This window comes from Hyperolius riggenbachi, chromosome 3 (genome assembly GCF_040937935.1).
Source record: "Hyperolius riggenbachi isolate aHypRig1 chromosome 3, aHypRig1.pri, whole genome shotgun sequence".
Taxonomy (NCBI): Eukaryota; Metazoa; Chordata; class Amphibia; order Anura; family Hyperoliidae; genus Hyperolius; species Hyperolius riggenbachi.
Window position 1 is genome coordinate 450,698,267 of NC_090648.1, and position 7,044 is coordinate 450,705,310.

A 7,044-nucleotide genomic window follows, 5' to 3' on the forward strand; every position below is an offset into this window, starting at 1 on the left:
CGAGTCCCGACCTCATTGTGGCGCGCAGCGCCCGCGCGCCCACGATCCTCTTCCTTCCCGACGTCACCACGAGACTTCCTGCCTGCATGCAGAGAGCAGGGCTACGGGAAAATGGCCGCCCGAAGTCTGCAGAACAGGGCTCCGGGCGGCCATCTTACCGTAGCCCTGCCTGCTGCTCCGTGCTGCCGGTGTGTGAACTGACTTGGCGTCTTTTAGACGCCTGAAGTCAGTTCACTCCAGGGGGTGCTTTGGGGGTGCTTGGACAATTCTAGGGGGTGCTCGAGCACCCCCAAGCACCCCCCTGGCGCCGCCCCTGTCTCCATATGTTCCCATCTTCATCCCTGCTGGCTGCATTTTCTCAGTAACTCAGCAGCATATTACACAATAACATGCATTGGGTCATGGAGGAGAGGCGCCCCTGCGAGGATAAGGACAGAAATGCACGGACTAATAGAAGAGCGCACCAGCCGCAACAGGCCCAGGACCGCGGTAAGGTTAAAGGGAAGATTCAGGGACTAGCAAAAAAAAAATAAAAAATTAAAATCCAAATCCACTTACCTGGGGCTTCCTCCAGCACGTGGCAGGCAGGACGTGCCCTCGGCACCGCTCCGCAGGCTCCCGGTGGCACGCCCGACCTGACCTGGCCAGGCCGGCTGCCAGGTCTGGCTTTTTCTGCGCTCCAATCTGCGTCTCACTGGTGCGCGCTGACGTCATCGGACGTCCTCCGGGCTGTACTGCGCAGGTTCAAAGCGCCATAGCTGCGACCAGTAGGCAGTAGGGCACACTCAGCCGGCAGTAACAGTGTTAGGGAGTCTTGCCCAAGGTTTCCTTATTGAGTAGGTGCTGACTTACTGAACAAGAAGAGCCGAGATTCGAACCCAGGTCTCCTGTGTCAGAGGCAGAGCCCTTCACCAGTACACTATCCCCTCTGGCAGCAGTGCCAAGGCTCACATGGTTCCTTCTTCCTGCACTATAGTGCATTTTACTATGGGTCAAAAGCACATCTCATGTGTGCATATGTGTTAGAATGTATACATTGGATATGTGCCAACGTGGCTGTTCTATCCGTTGCAGTGTCGGAATGCAAACTCACTGTATGTGCGATAAAACCCTTAGTGTGAAGCTAGCATAGCATAAAGGAGGAGAAATCAAAGTGTACCTGTAGCGGAAAAAGGGCCCCAAATGGGTATTCCCCGCAATAGAGGCATTATCCACAGGATTGTCCTCCTGAAACCTGTAGAAAATTAGAGCCTGCACAGTAGCCTGAGTCGCAAAGCCCAGGTGGGTCCGTACCACTGTTTTTTTTTTTTTTGCTTTTTTTAAATTAACTATATTTGTATGTAATACAGGAAGAAGATTTACGGGCCTGTACTAAAACACTAAATTAGGGAAACACTATTTGCTGCTAGACAGGAGATCGCCCTATGATGGCTAGCTGCAGAGCCCCCCACGCTGATATGCTGGAAAAAAGAGGCTGGACAGAGGCCTACCTTTAAAAAAACAAAAAACTGGTTTACACACAGAGATCGTGTTCAACAATTCCACTTAGTTTGGGACAGCTGGAAGGACAGGACCTGATCCACTAGACTAAATGTCACTACATTACAGTTAAAATGTCTCATGTGTGTGCGATTTATGCCATTCTTAATTGTGGTAATTGTATTCTCGGTAAGCTCTCTTGCACACACATGCTGACCACCTCTAAAGCCCTCTGAATCTCGGCTCACCTCTACCTGTAAACAAAACACTACGTTTGAACTGTACTCCTGCAGTTATACCATATGTAACAGATACCCGAGCTGTTGGCCGGTTAACTTCTGAACTATGTGCTCTTCCTTGATAACACTGTATATTATACTGTGACCTTGTATATGCCTCTACTTGACTATATCCTTATATAATAAACTTTTTCTTGGTAAAAAAAAATAAATACATTTTAGCACTTTTTTAAAATTTGTTTAATTTTCTTGCTTCTAATTAGTACTTCTGTAATGTGTATTTATGGCCACTTGACACTAGGGGGCAGTGTGAGACAATAACAGAGGACATCTGATTTCCGTCTCTCTATTTTCTGCTAGAAGAGAGACATCAAAGCATTCCAAGAATTTCCAGAACGAGTTCTGCCGACCTAGGTCAGTGCACTTATCGCAAACGAGATAACGCTATTGAAGCTGCGAATGGGTTAATCAGATATTCTCAATGACTGTCTGTAAAGCTACGTACTCTAGCTCGATTGAACTAGGCAGTGGTGGCCGATAACGACCACCTCTGAATCCAGCGTGTGTATGGCAGCCACTGACACCACTTGTCCAGCAATAAGTCCTGGTATATCATTTTGGCCGAGTTTATCTGGAGGGGTGCAGGCATGGCTTGTGCAATGGGTGTCACAGCACTATGGGCTCCATCCCTGCCCCTTGCGCTTCCCCATCACTCAGACCTCAGGTCAGATTAATTCTGTTAACTGGGTAACATGGCTACTTAACTTATGTATGTAGGGCAGATTTGGCAATTTGTTAGAAAAGAGGACAGAACAGGCAGATTTCATGCGGTTCATCTGGAGGCATAAGAAACCTAGAGAGTCTCTCGCCAAGTAATGATGGCAGACAGGGAGAGAGGGGGTCTGGGCGTGCCTGACTTAAAAGCTTACTATTTAGCCTCCCATTATAGACAGATCATAGAATGGACTAAAAGACCCCCACATGCTAGATGGGTTCCCTTAGAAAAGGCGACCACCCTCCCTCATTCACCCTTAGCTAATGTATGGGGACAACCACATCTAAAATATCTCCCTGAGACTACCCTCTCTTCAGTGAAGTTTACAATTAAACTTTGGCGTAATTATGCCGCAAACTTGCACTGGTCCACCAAGCCCTCCCTACTCTCCCCTATATTAGGGTCCCCAGCGGTCGCTAGATCACTCTCTAACACCTTTCAGGAGTACTGGGGAGTTAGGGGTTTAGATTATCTGATAGACTTTTGTCCTGCCCCAGCCCATCGTTTTCTCTCATTTCAAGATCTCCAGGAACGTCACATGATCTCTGGGGATAAGCTATTTGACTATCTACAAATTCGGCATTATGTCCTTTCACTGTCCCGTACCCTAACATTTTCACATATAAGGCCCCGTTCACACTTGCGTTTTGGTAAATAAACGGACCGGATCCTGATCAGAACCGTACGGTTCCGATCCGGATCCGGTCCGTTTGTATCAGGCATGCATCAGGCTGCCATCCGCATCTGTGGGCAAAAAATAGCGAAATTTAAATAAAAAATGTTGGGGTCAGCAGAAGGTGCACGTGTAGAATCAGGTTCCTCCGCTGTAGGCCTCACCTCCACCTCCGACATTCTGCCAAAACAGCTCCAGCACGTCTGTCACTGCTGCTCCACTCCAGACATGCTTGGCCCACGTGTCCCCATCCGAAATGGCCGCTTGGATACGCATAGGAAGTGGGGTAGAACGTCAGGTTTTTGTAGGCAGTTTGTTCTGTGCCTTCCGTTCCCCATTGGTTTTTGTGTTCCTGATGGTGCTGTCAGGCTCAGGTCCAGCTCCGGTCCAGGTGCGTGGGCCGGAGATCCGGACCCAAAAAATAGCGCATGTTGGAAAAGAGTCCGGATCCGATCCGGCTCCGTACTGTACGGAACGGACACGTGTGAACGTCCGCATAGACTTTACATTGCTATGCGGAACGTACGTTCCGTTTGTACAGTATGCGGTCCGGATCAGATCTGGAAAATCCGGATACCGAACGCTAATGTGAACCGGGCCTAACATTCTTCGAACGCCTTACCAGAGCACAAGATAGGCAGAAGGGTATGATCTCACCTCTATATGAGGCTATAATCTTGACTCCTGTGGAATCTTTAGAATATCATCCCTATATGTCTAAATTGGAGACAGCCCTACCAGGTCATATGAACATATCTAAATGGCAAAAAATATGGGATAATGCCCGACGCACCTCAATCTGTATACTGATAAAAGAAAACATTTATAAACTGCTTTTTCGCTGGTATCACACTCCTGAACTTTTACATTCTATCTTTCCCTCGGTCTCTGATAGATGTTGGAGGGGCTGTGGGTAGAAAGGTACTTTAGAACATATATTCTGGTTTTGTCCCAAATTGCAGAGGTTTTGGTCCTCAATCCATAAGTTAATAAACCAGACTATTCGAAAAGATGTTCCATACGACCCCTGGGTCCTACTTTTGGGCCTTCCTATTCCAAACACTCGAGTTTCTACACAAAGAATGGCAAACACTATCCTAGTGGCCGCTAGACTATCCATAGCGGCTGCCTGGAAGTCCTCATCCCCTCCAACAATAGAGAGAGTACGATCTAAAATAGAATTTATTTGAGATATGGATTATTTGACAGCTACCAAAAATAATACTGTTCCGGCTTTTGAAAAAATATGGGACTTTTGGGATATTAATGTAGTTATGGCAGAAGAACTATCCTAATCTAAATGGGCCTTTTGTGGGGGAGGTGGGAGGATCATGATGGGAAATCAAGCTAAAATGATCATGGAAATTAGGGGCGTGGGTTCGGGTTGTGACTGGCTTATATGGCTTTTTTTGTTCCAACATTTTTTTAAAAGGTTTAAAGGTTTTATATAGCTTTTGGTACTATGATTTGTGACTATAACATTGTTTTCCATTGGAACGGATATATTGTTAAAATTCTTTGAGGACTGGAATAATATGCTCATTACTGACATGTTCTTGTACAGATTGCTGTTGTATTCTGCTTCATTTGATATTCCTCAATTAAAAAATGTTAGTACCAAAAAAGAAAAGGAGGACAGAGAGGGAATAAGATGAGATATTTCCAAAAATATAAGTATCCAAAGCCAAAAAACACAGGCAACCATAACACATGTGCGTGAGAAAGGATGCGGTTTATAGAGGGGAAGGGGGCTCTGACCCGGAAGGGGGGGTGTTTGTTTCCATAGGCTCGATATTACTGATACGTCCCTGTGGCCGAGAGCATTGTTCTACCCTACTAACTCTGCCCGCCACGAGGAGTCACTCCCGCAATCCCCTGCATAGAACAGAACACATTGCTCGCTCGCAAGACTACAAGGAGTCTCCACAGGTTCGGCCCTACAATAAACCCTTGGTTAGATCAGATCCCCGTCGGACAACACTGATTGAGGATGTACAGTATATGGGCCTTAAAATGATCACAGAATCACTGTAGCATGTGTTGTCTGTCTCCCCCCGATGGTAATGATAATGGATGAGGTCTGTCTTATTAAAGAGGAACTCCAGTGAAAAAAAATGTAATACAAAAGTGCTTCATTTGTACAATAATTATGTATAAATGATTTAGTCAGTGTTTGCCCCTTGTAAAATCTTTTAAATCCCTGATTTACTGTACATTCTGACATTTATCACATGGTGACATTTTTACTGCTGGCAGGGGATGTAGCTGCTGCTTGCTTTTTTGGCAGTTGGAAACAGCTGTAAACAGCTATTTCCCACAATGCAACAAGGTTCACAGACAGGCAACTGCCAGGACCATGGTCCTCACAGTTTCCTGTGGGAGGGGTATCACCACAATATCAGCCATGCAGAGCCCCCTGATGAGCCGTTTGAGAAAAGGAATAGATTTCTCATGTAAAAGGGGGTATCAGCTACTGATTGGGATGAAGTTCAATTCTTGGTAATGGTTTCTCTTTACGCACAATTGCTTTTTGTTCCTCTCAGCAGCATTTCAGTTGCTAAATATAATAAAACGAGGAGGTGAGAAAGTACTTTATGTGCACCATTGTTTTACTGCGGACATTCACATAAAAAAAATCCACTGAAATGCAGAAATAGTTCATTCTACAGGAAATGCATACACTCCTATACAGTATGGCAGCATATAAGGAAGGAAAGCAGGAATGACAGACAATCATAACTCCTCTGATTCATCTAAAACCTGATTGCTATGGGCACTGCACTGCAACACACAGCCTCTGCACCCTGCACTGCCTTAAAGAGACTCCGTAACAAAAATTGCATCCTGTTTTTTATCATCCTACAAGTTCCAAAAGCTATTCTAATGTGTTCTGGCTTACTGCAGCACTTTATACTATCACTTTCTCTGTAATAAATCAATTTATCTTTCCCCTGTCAGACTTGTCGGCCTGTGTCTGGAAGGCTGCAAAGTTCTTCAGTGTTGTGGTTCTGCTATGAACTCCCCCTTCCAGGCCCCTCTATGCACACTGCCTGTGTATTATTTAGATTAGGGCAGCTTCTCTCTTCTCTTTTACAAGCTGGATAAATCGTCCTCTGAGCTGGCTGGGCTTTCACATACTGAAGAATTACAGACAAGGGCAAAGCTGTTTGCAGGAAGAAACAAGCAGCCTGAAACTTCAGTGCATGAGAACTGCAGGGTGAAAGAAACACACAAATGATCTCTTGAGATTCAAAAGGAAGGCTGTATACAGCCTGCTTGTGTATGGATGTATTTTCTATGTGTGGACATGCTGTACATCAACCTACTTCCTGTTTTGGTGGCCATTTTGTTTGTTTATAAACAAACTTTTTAAACTGTTTTTAACCACTTTTAATGCGGCGAGGAGCGGCGAAATTGTGACAGAGGGTAATAGGAGATGTCCCCTAACGCACTGGTATGTTTACTTTTGTGCGATTTTAACAATACAGATTCTCTTTAAAGGACCAACACAGCAACAAATTGTGAAATTGAAAATAAATACCTATAAAATGTACATTTCTTCCAGCGCAAAATGCACTATACATTATTTTCCCATGTGCTGTCATTTACAGTAGGTACTGAAAAACTGGTTTTGGACTAGTCAATCGCCTCAAGGGGAATTCTCAGGTATCTCTTTATTTACAAGATTTACCAAAAGAGCATTCAAACAAGTAGGGTGGACGGCCAGCATCTATATATAGATCCTTTTCTGAAGTACTTTTGTACAGACTAAAAAGTAATGTGGAGAATCCCTCATGAGGAGATAGACTAGTCCAAAATACATCTGCTTTTTACTTTTTACTGTAAGTGACAGCAACATAGGAAAAAAGTAATTGAAA